We start from the raw sequence: 13,734 nt of genomic DNA on the forward strand, positions 1-13,734 counted from the left end.
AAGAAAGAAAGAAAGAAAGAAAGAAAGAAAGAAAGAAAGAAAGAAAGAAAGAAAGAAAGAAAGAAAGAAAGAAAGAAAGAAAGAAAGAAAGAAAGAAAGAAAGAAAGAAAGAAAAGTCTGTCAATGTGTGGAAATCAAGAACCTTATGATTCTTTGTACTCTGAAATCTAAACTGACTCACTACTGGAATCAAAGTACATTATTGTTCAGTCTTTTCTGTTGCTTCTGACCAGAGTACAACTCTTGATTAATTCTGAACATTGTCTGCAAGCAAGTATGATAGACACTCCTAAGATTATGGTGCTTTTAATTCATAAATGTCTAATGGAGCATAATTGAAATTTGTTGAAAACAGAAAAACACTTTTGCAACTATTTCAAATGAGAATTCATATGCAAAATTCTCTCCTTTCAAAAAAAAATTGTGATTTAGTAAGTGATCTGTACCTGTATCTAACTTAGCTAACTACTACAACATTAAGTTTTTGTGGGGGTAACTACATGTGAATTTTTAAAAATTGTTCTCATACACATTGAATAGATTGCAGGATATGGGATCAGGAAGACCAGAATTAAAATCTGGCTTTGGATGCTAAGTTCTTGTGTTATCTTGGGAAAGTCACTTAAACTCTGCCTCAGTTTCCTCATCTGGATAAAATGAGGATAAGAATAGTACCCACCTCCCTGGGTTGTTGTAAGGATAAATGAGATAATTTTGTAAAGCACTTTGCAAACCTAAAAATACTTAATAATAATAGTGATTATTATTATTAATTATCTGTATTTAGGAGGAAGGGAAAAATCAGACAATTCTCAAATGACTACTAAGTGCCAGGTACTGTCTTGAGTGCATTTACAAATATTATTTTATCCTTATAATACCCCTGTGAGATAGGTGCAATTATTCTCTACATTTATTGAGGGAACTGAGGAAGACAGAAGTAAAGTGACTTGTCCAAGGTCATGCACATACTAAATACCTTGCATGAGCTTTGAAATCAAGTGTTCCTAACTTCAGGACTAGCACTCTCTTTACTGTGCCAATTAGCTGCACTTCTATAGAAAATCTGACAGATTTTTAGTCCTAGGTTTTGTAAATTTGTTAAATCATGTTTTTCGCTATTGTTGTCATTTTTCAGTCTTGACTAACTCTGTGACTCCATTTGATTTTCCTCTTGGCCCAGATACTGGAAGGGTTTTCCATTTCCTTCTCCATCTCATTTTACAGATGAGGAAGTAAGGCAAATGGAGTTAAGTGACTTTCCCAGGTTCACATAGCAAATATGTGTCTGAGGTCTGATTTGAACTCAGGAAGATCAGTCTTCCTGACTCCAGACCCAGCTTGCTATCTACTGTGCCACCTACTTGCCCATAGAGTAAATTATGTTTACTCTAGCCAATAATTTCATAAACCTAAAATAGAATAGATAAAAAAGTTGGGTAAACATTAGGTTAGCGTTCTTTTATAATTAATATGTTGAAATTACTTTAAAGTTTCTAGCATTTCTTGCTAAATGTATTTTATTGCTACATTTTGTTGCCCACAAATTATGAACTTGATAATGATCCTGATATGGTTTCCATATCTGAAAGGGAAATAGTAAATCTTATAAATAGCAGTTTAGGGTAGAAATTGCTATGTGTAAGCCTTCCCCTAGCCTTAATTGGAATTCAAATTATAGCTATTATTTAAAGATATCTGTATATTTCATGTTTATTGAAATGTCACCAATAAACATGAAACCTCACATCTATGTTTAAAATAACTCTAAGATTTGAAAGTATCAATCACAAGTTCGTATTGCTTCAAAAGATTTCTTTGTGTGTTTGTTTTTTCACTTGGATTTAAAATAACATTTTTCATCAAAATAAGGAAATAATAGCATGGGTCTCATCTTCCTTTGAATGAAGTAGCGACTGCCAACAAATATGAGGATGAACTATTCACAACAATGGGACTTAGGAAACAACAAATTAACATTTCCTGTGTTGTATTTTTATTTATTTTTTTGAATATTTCCCAACTACATCTTAATGTGGTTTCAGTGTTTTGTGGATATTTTTACAGATTGGTAGCAGGGGTTGGGTGGACCCTTTGATTCCTCCAATGTACATATTATGTAAGAATGCGAGCACTTCAAAGGCAGAGAATATTTTCCTTTTCTTTTTATTTTGACTATTTAGCACAGAGCCAGACACAATAGGCACTCAATAAAATGCTTTTTGTTTGTTTCTTTTGTTTGTTTTTGGAGGGGAAAGGGCAGAGCAATTGGGGTTAAGTGACTTGCCCAAAGTCACACAGCTAGTAAGTGTTAATTGTCTGAGGCCAGATTTGAACTACGGTTCTCCTGACGCCAGGGCTGGTGCTCTATTCACTGTGCCACCTAGCCGCCCCTCAATAAATGTTTAGTGATTGGTTGTTGATTAATTGATTCACAAATTGTTCCAACCTACAGAAGGAGAGTGAGTATGGAATGGCAATTCTAACATCATTAATTTCTATGCTTATATGAGGATTTACATTTCTTTAATTGCCGCAGTGAAATGATGCACACAATCTGACTGTGAAGTACAAAGACAAGTGCCCAAATAACAACAATAACAACTAAAGTTAAAAGGGAAAAAAAGAAAAAAATTCTCACAAAGGAAAAAAAAAAAGGGAAAGGATTTTGACTGGTGCCATAATGTTTATGGGCAGACAGGGGTTTCCTCCACATTTTTGTGGCTGAATAAAGAGGATTTGTATCAGCTCATGGAGTGTTTTAGCAACTGTGGCAAGAGGTGAGTGATGGCATAACATTCAATGCAGGTGGCAAAGGAGGACAGGGTGTGGTGAGCTAGTTAAAGGAGTAGATGCTGATGGAGAGGATCTTACAGTACGATTTGTTGACATTTTGTGTCTATTATTAAAAATCTGAAATATTCAATCCAGGAAAACAAAGCTTCATGTCCAAGTTGGATTTTGCTGGTTTAATCATAAATGCTTTCCCTGATTTATCTGTTTAAACAAACCTTTTAAAGAATCTTGTTTCTATTCATTGTTATTTTTAAAAATTTTGCAGTTAAAAGTAATAGATTTTTAATAGTATTTTATTTCCCCAAACTATATGTCAATGAAATTTTAGCATTCATTTTTATAAGATTTTGAGTTCCAAATTTTTCCCCTCCCTTCTCCTCCCTTGCCCTCTTCCTAAAATGGTAGAAAATTTGATATAGTTTATGCATATGCTGTTATGCAAAACTTATTTCTATTATAAGTCACAGTTGTGAAAGAAGAAACAGATCAGAAGGTGAAAAAACATGAAAAAGAATAAAGTAGGTGGGAAAAAATTATGCCTCAATATGCCTTCAGAGTCCATCAGTTCTTTATCTGGATTTGAATAGGATTTTCCTTTGTGAGTCCTTTGTCCTTGTCTTGGATCATTGTGTTGCTGAGAAGAGCCTAGTTGATCATTACACAACATTGCTGATACTATGGACAATGTTTTCCTGGTTCTGCTCATTTCACTTTGCATTAGTTCATACAGGTCTTTCCAGGTTTTTCTCTAATCTGCTTTTTCATCATTTCTTATTGCATTATAGTATTCTATTAGATTCATACACCACAGCTTCTTCAGTCATCCCCCAAATGATTGACATTTCCTCAATTTCTAATATGTTGCCACTACAAAAAAGTGCTGCTATAAATATTTTTGCACATGTCAGTTCTTATCCAATTTTTATGATTTCTGTGGGATACAAACCTGTTAGTGCTGTTGCTGAATCAAAGGGTATGTACAGTTTGGTAGCTCATAGTAGATCATAGTTCCAAATTGCTCTTCAGAATGCTTAGATCAGTTCACAACTTCACCAACAATGCATTAGTGTCCCAATTTCCCCATATTCTCTCCACCACTCATCATTTTCCTTCTTTTTTGTCATATAGGCAGTCTGATAGGTATGAGGTGGTATCTCAGAGTTGCATTTCTCTAATTAATAATGACTTAGAGCATTTCTTAATATAGCTATAGGCAGCTTTTATTTCTTTATCTGAAAATTGCATGTTCATACCCTTTAGCCACTTACAATTGGAATGGCTTGTATTCTTGTAAATTTGACTCAGTTCTCTACATATATAAGAAATGAGATCTTTAGGGGAGACACTTGTAGTAAAGATTTTTTCCTAGCTTTCTCTTTTCCTTCTAATATTTGTTGTGGTGGTTTTGTTTGTGCAATAGTTTTTTTTTATTTAATATAATAAAAACTATCTATTTTGCATTTTGTAATGCTCTCTGTCTCATGTTTTGTCATGGACTTTTAACTCATTTAACTTCTCTAAAAATTTGGATGCTATATCACTTGGCACATATATGTTTAATAGTGATTTTACTTCTTTATCTATGGTACCTTTTAGCAAGATGTAGATTTCTTCCTTAACACTTTTTGTTTTATGTTTTTGTTTTTTTTTTGCTTTGAGATTTGGGTTGCTATCCCAGCAATTTTTACTTCAACTGAAGTATAATAGATTCTGTTCCAGCCCTTATATTCATTCCATGTGCACATCTCCAATGCAGGTGTGTTTCTTGTAAACAACATATTGTGGTATTTTAGTTTTTGATCAACTCTGCTATCCACTTCCATTTTTTGGGAGAGTTCTTTCTAATCACATTCACAGTTATGACTGCCAACTGTATATTTTCCTCCATCCTAATTTTCTTCCTGTTTGTCCTCTCTCTTCTTTTATCCTTTCGCTCCTCAACAATGTTTTGCTTCTATCTACCACCTCCCCCAGTCTGCCTTCTCTTCTGTCAGTCAACTCCCCTTAATTAATCTCTTTTTCTCCAACTTTCCTGTTGTATAAGATAGATTTCTATATTCAACTGATTGTGTATATTATTCAGTCATTGAGAGTAAGGTTCAAGCAATGCCCATCTCCCACCCTTCCATACATATGTATGTGTATATATGTATGTATATACATATATGCACATATATAGTATGTTTATATGTATGTGTATATTTGCATCCATTGTTGTCCATATCTTAGGGAGGGTAAGGGAAGAAAAAAAAAGAAATCAACATGATAATTTCATTATGTATTTGAAAGGAATAACAAGTTGTTCTTAGTGTATTTGCAATTTCATGCATAATCATCATTTTTTATTATGCTATGCTATGGAAATGCTTATTTTATTCCATAAATTAAAAAGTAAATAAAATAAAAAGCATACTGCCAAGGTAAGTAAACTGATCCACAGTATTCAAAAATTCTCCATTTGCGGTAAGTGATGATTCCACATATGAATGGTGTAGTTCTTGTTGGTGGAAAATCAGCTTGCTAAAAACATAGGATCCCGCATACAGCCTTCTTTCACTTCATTGGTGCCTGGGAAAGTAGAAGAGCATCATCCATTATCTAGAACCCAGACAAGCATGCTGTCATGAAATTGATGTATAATATTGATGAAGTTCTCTAGGAAACCAATTGATATAATTTTCCATAAGCCCTCATTACTGACAGTATCAAAAATCTTGATCAGAGCTATAAACATTGTGTCCAGACCTCTGTTCTACTCCTGCTATTTCTGCTGAAGTTGCTCTGCAGCAAATTTCATGTTGACCATTTCTCAGCTCTTTCTGAAGCCATATTATCTCTCAAGTAGTTGATCATCTTCCAGGTGAAGAATTAGCATATTAAGGAGGATTCTGGCAAGAATGTTGCTATCAGTGACTAAGAGAGACCTCTCTTTGATTGTTCCAAGACAATCTATTTCCTTTACCTTTATAGAGACAGATGATGGAGATATGCTTGAACTCCTGTAAGACAACCCACTCTTACCATACTGTATTAGCAGTGGACTGTTATGGAAATGGGAATTTAAGATCTTCCCTGCCCCTCAGCCCCTTTGACAGACTTAAGCGTACCTGGAGCTTGTGGTCAGAGACTTGGTTGTCGGGAATGCTTTTTGATTGGGCAGTGGTTCAAGAGGGTTATTACATTCTCTGAGCCAGGAGAAGGCTATATAAACCATAATATGAGGCTTTGTTTTGGGGGCTCACTTTGAGAAGTGTTGTGTGATTTGACCAGATGCGACTCTGGGGCAGCTGTTGATCCCCCCTGGCTTTGAAAACCCAGATGATGATGCTTCCCTCTCTGGTAACTGTGACTAGGTATGGATGTAATGGTCAGAAAGTTGGAGGCCTGTCTGCTAAAATGTTTTTCTGTCTTCTTGTAACTTCTGTCTGTATAATCTGAAATTTGGGGTGCTGAGTTTCCCCCTGAACTAGGTAAATGATACATTTGATTGATTAGAGAAAGATTGTTAACCCATTTTGAGTTGCTTTCCTTTAGAAAAGCAGATCTAAGAACCTGCATTGGCAGCCACCGTGGGGATGCTGGGGGTGCTTGTTGCTACGTCGCCCCAACCCCCTGATTTTTAAATCTCACCTAGAATAGTATCAGCACAAGACACTTTTCTTCAGTTAGATCAGCTAGAGAAAAATTAACTTTTGAGATATACAGTCAATGACTTCATCATTGGTTGATGTCAGTGTGTTGAAAACATTATGGAGGTGTTTGGCCCAACTCTCCAGAGTCATGTCCTTATCACTAATCAATGTGCTTCTTTAAGCAATGAGTAGCTGAGGTATAGAATATGTATTTGACCTGCAAATAGCCTTCAAGGCATCTTAAAAGTGCTTTGGATTGTTTCAGTGAAAAACTGAATCTCACCTGCCTTCTTACTGAACCAAGAATCATGCTTCTCTCTAGACTTTGCTTCTACTTTACTTTTGGGATGGAGCTAAATGCTACTCTCTTAGAGGTGAATGAAATATCTTGCTAGTAAATTTTGTGGAGTTCTCATTTTTTCATTTAGCAACTTCTGAATTTTCCCATTGTTTTCATCAAACAAATCTTGATAATTGTGAGTGTCCTAGCTCAGATAAGTAAATATGATGCTGTATATTAATCCTCCTTTTTCTGCTCCTCTGTTGGCAACTATGTGTTGGCTTAGGTTTCCCTTTAAATTAGCAGTGAACTGTTCATGAATGAAGAAGTGCTCTTATCTCCCTACTAAAAATAGTCTCAATTTTCAAGGAACTGACTACTGGAGAAAATAGCATGCAAGTCATTATAGAAACAACATGCATTCAAAATAAATTAGAGATTATTTCAGAGGGAAGACATTAAGGTCAAAGACTGAGCAGGACTTCTAGATGGTGAGACTTTAGCTGGGCCTTTAAATCAGTGGAGCCAGGATGCAGAGATGCAGAGGGAGAGAATTCTAGGTACCAGGGAAAGGAAGTAAAAATGCAGTTAGGAGGAGTGTCATGAATGAGGAACAAGAAGGTCAGCGTTTGGGGCAGCTAGGTGGTACAGTGAATAGAGCACCAGCCCCGGAGTCAGGAGGACCTGAGTTCAAATCTGACCTTGGGAAAGTCACTTAACCTCAATTGCCTAGCCTTCCCCTCTCCAAAAAGCAAAAGAAAAAAAAAAGAAAGTCAGTGTTACTGGATCAGAGAGTATGGGAGTAAGAGGAGGGGAGTAAGTTATAAGATGGCTAGAAAGGCTAGGTTATGAATGGCTTCAAGAGTTAAACAGAAGATTTTACATTTCATATTTTTTCGGTGGTGGTTATAAGGAGTCACAGAACATTTCTAAATGGAGAATGACATGTTCAGTTCTGCTCATTAGGAAGATAATTCTGACACCTGAATGGAGGATGGGTTAGAGAGGGAAAACATTTGAAGCAGAAAGGCAAGTCAGCATACAATTACAACAGTCCAGGTGGAAATTTATTAGGTGACAATTGTCTGCATCAGCATTTATAAATATATAGGTGTGTAGGCATGCTTGTGGGTGTACATACATGTGTATGTATACATATTTGTGCACAATATATATATATATATATATATATATATATATATATGATGTTGTGGGTAGAAATACAGGACTTGGGAAATGAGTACATAGAGAGAATGAGTCAGGAGTTGAAGGTGACACCTAGATTATGATTCTGGGTGACTATGAGGATGGTGGTACCCTTACACCTAATAGGGAAATTAGGATTACAAGAAGATTTTGGGAAAAGGGTAGATAATAAATTCAGTTTTTGTTATGTAGAGGCAGACAGTCTGAAATGTGAGGCTGAAAGTTGGGAGATGCTACCATCTGAGAACCATCTAAACTATGGTAGCTAATGGGATAACCAAGTGAAATATTATAGAGCTAGAAGAAAAAAGATTTAAAGACAAGGACTGTGGGACATCTTGGTTAGAAAATTTGACTTGAATAGAGACCTTGTAAAGGAGCCTGAGAAGTGATCAGACTGGCAGAAGAACAGCAAGGAAAGAGCACAGTCACAAAAACCTAGGAAGAAATGTAGGGGCAATAGAGATTGACAGTGACAGGGGCTGCAGAGAAGTCAAGAAGGATGAGTATTGAGAAAAAGACTGTCGTATCAGCCATTTAAGAAATAATTCGTAATTGTGGAGATACAAGTTGTAGTTGAATGATGTTGTTAGGAGTCAGATTATAGAGAGTTAAGGATAGAGAGAAAAGGAGCTGGAGGTAGCTATTGTACAAAGCTTTCTCAAGGAATTTAGCTGCAAAAGGGAAAAGAGATGTAGTTGAATAATGGGAGATACAATATATATAAGGAGGTTTAAGCTGCAAGTCCCATGGTAAATTCTTATGGTTCTTAGGGTAAAGGAGCAAAACAGATGTTAGTGCACCTTCTTTAATTTTTTTCTACTGATGAAATTATATCTTTTTTTTTTTTTTTGCCTTTTTGGAGGGCAATTGGGGTTAAGTAACTTGCCCAAGGTTACACAGCTAGTTTTTTTGTGTGTGTGGGTGTTAATTGTTTGAGGCCGGAACCGAACTCAGGTCCTCCTGACTCCGGGTCTGGCGCTTTACTCACTGCACCACCTAGCCACCCCAAAATTATATCTCTTAAGGTGGTGAAGTACATAGAATGCCAGGCCTGGAATCAGGAAGAAATGAGTTCAAATTTGGCCTCAAACACTTATTAACTGTGTACCCCTGGGCAAGTCATTTTGTTTGCCTCAGTTTTTTCTTCTGTAAAATGAACTGTAGAAGGAAATGGCAAACCATTCCAGTATCTTTTCCAAGAAAACCCTAAATGGGGTCACTAAGAATCAGACATGAATGAAAAGATAACACAGCAGCAATAAAAGATGTTGAACCATTTAAAAATGATGAGGACCTTCTTTGAAAAAAACTTTATTTTCTTGGACTTCAGTGGAGAGGGGGAGAAGGAGCTATAATATCTGCAGAAATAGTTGCCAGGTTCCAACACCACAGGGGTCATATTTTAGTATGATGGTTGCAGATAATTGACTAGAATTGAGAAAAGTGATTTGGTATACCTGACACTTTTAGCCTTATCTGACTGTCAGATGCAACTGGTGACTGAGAAAGTTACTAACGTTTAATAAAAGGAATATGAAGGTTTAGGATAGTGACACATGTCTTATAGGATTGATGCATTAAACTATTTCATATCCTATCAGATCTGCTGGTCTCTTTTCTCGTTATCCAGTTCTTTAGACTTATTTATTCCATACCTGTTACTTCGATTAACATTTCATTTACCTACTATAAAATCCTGTTGGCCAGCAGAAATGGTAAGTTGGGTGTCTGGAGTAGGGGTCGAGGAGAAAGAAAACAAACATTTATTAAGTGCTCACTGAATGTCAGGAATTGTGTAAAATGTTTTATAAATATTATCTCATTTAATCTTCGAGACAGTTCTGTGAAGTAGTTTCTATTATAATCTCCATTTGTGCAGTTGAGGAAACTGAGGCAGATTCAGGATAAGTGATTGATCAGGGTTTCATAACTATAAGAGTCTGGCATGGAGTTTGAAATCAGGTCATCCTAACTCCAGAACCAGAATTCTATACATTGTGCCACCTAGCTATCTAAAAATAAAGAGAAGATAGAGACAGAGAGGCTTCACAGTGAATAGAACCATTTGGTTACACTCAACTTCTCTCAGAATTCTAGATGTGATACTGTTGTGAGAGGAATAACTCCTATTCCCTCTTTTATCTCATATGCCCCCACAGTCATCTACTCACAATAATGATTGAAATAATGTGTTGAAAAATAGAATCAATAAGTATAGACAACTCTCTGAATAACTGTGATATTAAAAGTCAGAAAGATTTTAAAGTGTAATAAATAGATTAAAGTAAAATTGTTGGAACTTTTTTATTATTTTTATTGTGATTTGGATACAGAAATCATAAGCATGTTTGGAGACAGAAAAGGAGTGGAAAGTTAGAGTGGAAAGATCTAAGAAAATGGGAAAAAATATTTCATGTAGTGAGATCCCAGAGGAAATGGGAAGAGATGCAATAAGAAGCACATGTAGAGGCCTAACAAGGACAAAGAAGAGTGACACTTCTTTAAAGGGAGGAACAGCAATCAAGAAAAACTTTGGTAAATAGGAAAAAAAGAAAAAAATTTAGAATACCTTATTGAATTTAACTCTTTATTAGAGAATTCTAATTAATGTAGAATGTAGAATCATATTCTATTTTCAAAACAACTAAAATCTATCATAGTGGTTTCAAAATTTGAGATAATATTCTGTCCTATAGTTTGTTTGATTTACTATACATCACAGAGCTATTACTTCACATTGTTTGAGATTATACATTTGTATAGCATGGTAAGTACATATTTCTAATGTATAATTACATTTTAGAATGAAAGACTAATAGTATCAATACTGCACAGTTATATAAAACCTTTCAACCAAACTTTTCAATATAGTCTCAGTATTAAAATTTCGAGTAGCTCATTTCTGTCTACTATCTGTATCATTACTCAAAAGAAACTAAGTAAGCTTCCTGTGTACTGGAATAAACAGAAATATTTTGAATGTAATGTTTTCTTAAGGATCCCTGTGGACAGAATTGGCAAATGGGATTTAGTTTCTGGAACCTTACAAAAAATGAAAGATTTTTAGCATTCCTGAATTGCTTCACTAGTTCATATGATGTTGTGACATCAAGTATGTAATGACTCAGAGTCTCAATTCATTGGCCATAATGTGGGAAAATATAGGAACGGTTGGAAAGTGATTTCTCAAGCCATTCTGTCACGGCAGTTCCTTTTGGTATGATTTAGGAAAGTACAGTCAGTGGAAAAGCCTCCCTTTTAAATGTCAAATACAAGATTCATTTCTGTACTGCCTTAATCCAAAATGTCAGAGTTCTGAACTGAACCATCAATCTCACCAGAACTTCCCAAGCTTTACCCATCAGTACCACTATCCTTTTAACAAAAAATCTTGATTTCTGTGACTATTCAATAATCATATTCATGGTGTTGGGGAATACATCTTTTATGAAGTATAAGAGGTTTAATTTTCATTTGTCCACAGGTGTAAATGACTGCTTAAGAAAATGATCAGAATAGCAGAGCTGAAAAAAGAAGATTTTGTTCCATCTGTGTTGAAGGTGGTTTAATTTTTCAGGAAGAACTTAAATAATGTTGTTCCGTCCCTCACATATACTGCAATATGAATGTGTTTCTCTATTTTGTCTCAAAAAAGATTTATCTCCTTTGTACTCAGTTTTAACATTTGTTCACATTACTCAGGCCACAGTGGCTGAGGACTATGTTTCACATTTTCAGTGCTTCTGGAATGTATATGACTACATATATGTACACATACATACATATGTACATACACACATGTGTATGTGTATGCACATATATGTATATCTCTCTATCTTACATGTCCCTAGTTATATTGAGGAGGAGCAGCCAGATGATGCAATGGATAGAATGCTGGGCCTGCAAGTCACTTAACCCTGTTTGCCTTACTTCCTTATCTGGAAAATGAGCTGGAGGAGCAGCTAGGTGGTGCAGTGAATAGAGCACTGGCCTTGGAGTCAGGAGGACCTGAGTTCAAATTCAGCCTAAGACACTTGACCCACTTACTAGCTGTGTGACTTTGAGCAAGTCACTTAACCCCAACTGCCCACCAAAAATCAAAAAAAAAAATGAGCTGAAGAATGAAATGGCAAACTACTACAGTATCTCCACCAAGAAAACACCAAATGGAGTCATGAAGAGTCAGACGTGACTTAAATAAAAAAGACTGAACTGATTTGAGAAGTAGGCAGCAGTTGGAAAACTATGTTGCTTGATCAAGTTGGCTCTAATCTTTTAAGTGGCCAGGAAACAGATCTTTTTTAACTTTTTCATGCTTAAAAATATTTTTTGTTCAAATTCAATTACAAAGAAAGGGTCTGCAAATTTACTGTGACTACAAATTAACTGTTTTTGGAGTCAACAGCAGAAGTATCCATATCAAAAATTTCTTAGAAGAAACATCTATTCCAATGATGCATATCCAATGAGGAATGATGAACAAATTTATGTCAACATGAAAATATGTCTATAGTGAAATGCCTCACTTATTCACTTTTTTCCATTTTTCCCAATTTTTTTATTAGTTATATAAGAGAAAGCAAATGTGGCATGCTTTTTGAAAAATAATTGCAAGTAACATGAGGTTAGGAGGGGTAGTTAAAGGACACAAGTAAGGTAAAAAGAGTATTTCAACAGTCCAGAATGATACAAGTAAAAATAAAGAAAATTTGATACTTATAAGTAAGATATTTTGGCTGGAGAGAAATCCATGACAAAAATAAGTAATTAGGAAAACGTGACTACATAATATTTCATATCAACAAGGGCTAGGGCTTTTTTGCTTGCTTGTTTGTTATTAACTGGACGGCAAGATCAGTATGGGTTAGAAGTGTCATAATAGACAACAACAATAGCAACAACAAAAAATATAGTCTGATATTTATCACATATTTTCTAAACTGAAGAGAGAGGAAGAAAGAGACAGAAAAAGGGAGTCAGAGAGAGATGGAGAGAGAGATACAGGGGAGAAAGAGAAAGATGGAGAGAGAGAGGAGAGAGAGAGGGAGAGAGAGGAGGGAGAGAGAGAGAGTGAGAGAGTGAGTGACAGAGAGACAGAGAGAGTGAGAAAGAGAGAGAGACAGACAGACAGAGAGAGAGAGAGAGAGAGAGAGAGAGAGAGAGAGAGAGAGAGAGAACCTAAACATTTATTGAGGATTTCTCTCTAAATTGAAGGATGTTTCATTTATTTTACTAAGCAGGGAAAAAAAAAACATATTGACACACTCATTTTATTTTATTCCCAAAGTTAACAAAAAATATTGTTTCATGGAGTACTTAGCTGCGTAGTCTTTGGGTGCATTGGATGATACTAAGCAAATGAATCTATAATCAGGATAGTTGAAAATATATGTCAACATACACTAAGGCTGAAAAAGATCATTTTATAAGGAATTCCCCTAATTAGTTTACCTTTAGCCAATGAGCAGGTACCAAGCAGAGCCATACATACATATACATATATATATACATACATACATATATATGCATATATATATATATATAGTGACCAGAGGAATGGAAAACACACAAATAACTGCCCTTACTTTCTTCAGCTCAATTCCAATTCTGCCGTCACAATTTAGAATACATTTGATAGCACAAACTGTATGTAGCATTTTGTGTCTTGAATAATGTCCTTTTTATTTTTTGAAAAACTACACATTTGATTTCATTATTGTGGAGAATTTGTAATGAACTTTTTCTACTAATGTAGATAGGTACCTGCTGCACAATTTATGGCCTTGGAAGATTTCCTGGGGGCATGAATAGACTGAA

At 35.4% G+C, this 13,734-nt stretch overlaps 1 long non-coding RNA gene across 1 annotated transcript in view; it reads left to right on the plus strand.

Moving 5' to 3' along the window:
• The window catches only part of LOC138173421 (uncharacterized), a 76,229-nt gene extending 63,055 nt beyond the window's left edge, over window positions 1-13,174 (plus strand). Inside the window, exon 3 of the long non-coding RNA XR_011171384.1 lies at window positions 11,402-13,174. This is a non-coding gene — a long non-coding RNA (uncharacterized lncRNA). The remainder of the gene's footprint in view (window positions 1-11,401) is intronic.
• Window positions 13,175-13,734: the final 560 nt, after the last annotated feature.

This window comes from Petaurus breviceps, unplaced genomic scaffold (genome assembly GCF_028583685.1).
Source record: "Petaurus breviceps papuanus isolate PSGF00001 unplaced genomic scaffold, PetGlider_PUasm1.0 582, whole genome shotgun sequence".
Taxonomy (NCBI): domain Eukaryota; kingdom Metazoa; phylum Chordata; class Mammalia; order Diprotodontia; family Petauridae; genus Petaurus; species Petaurus breviceps.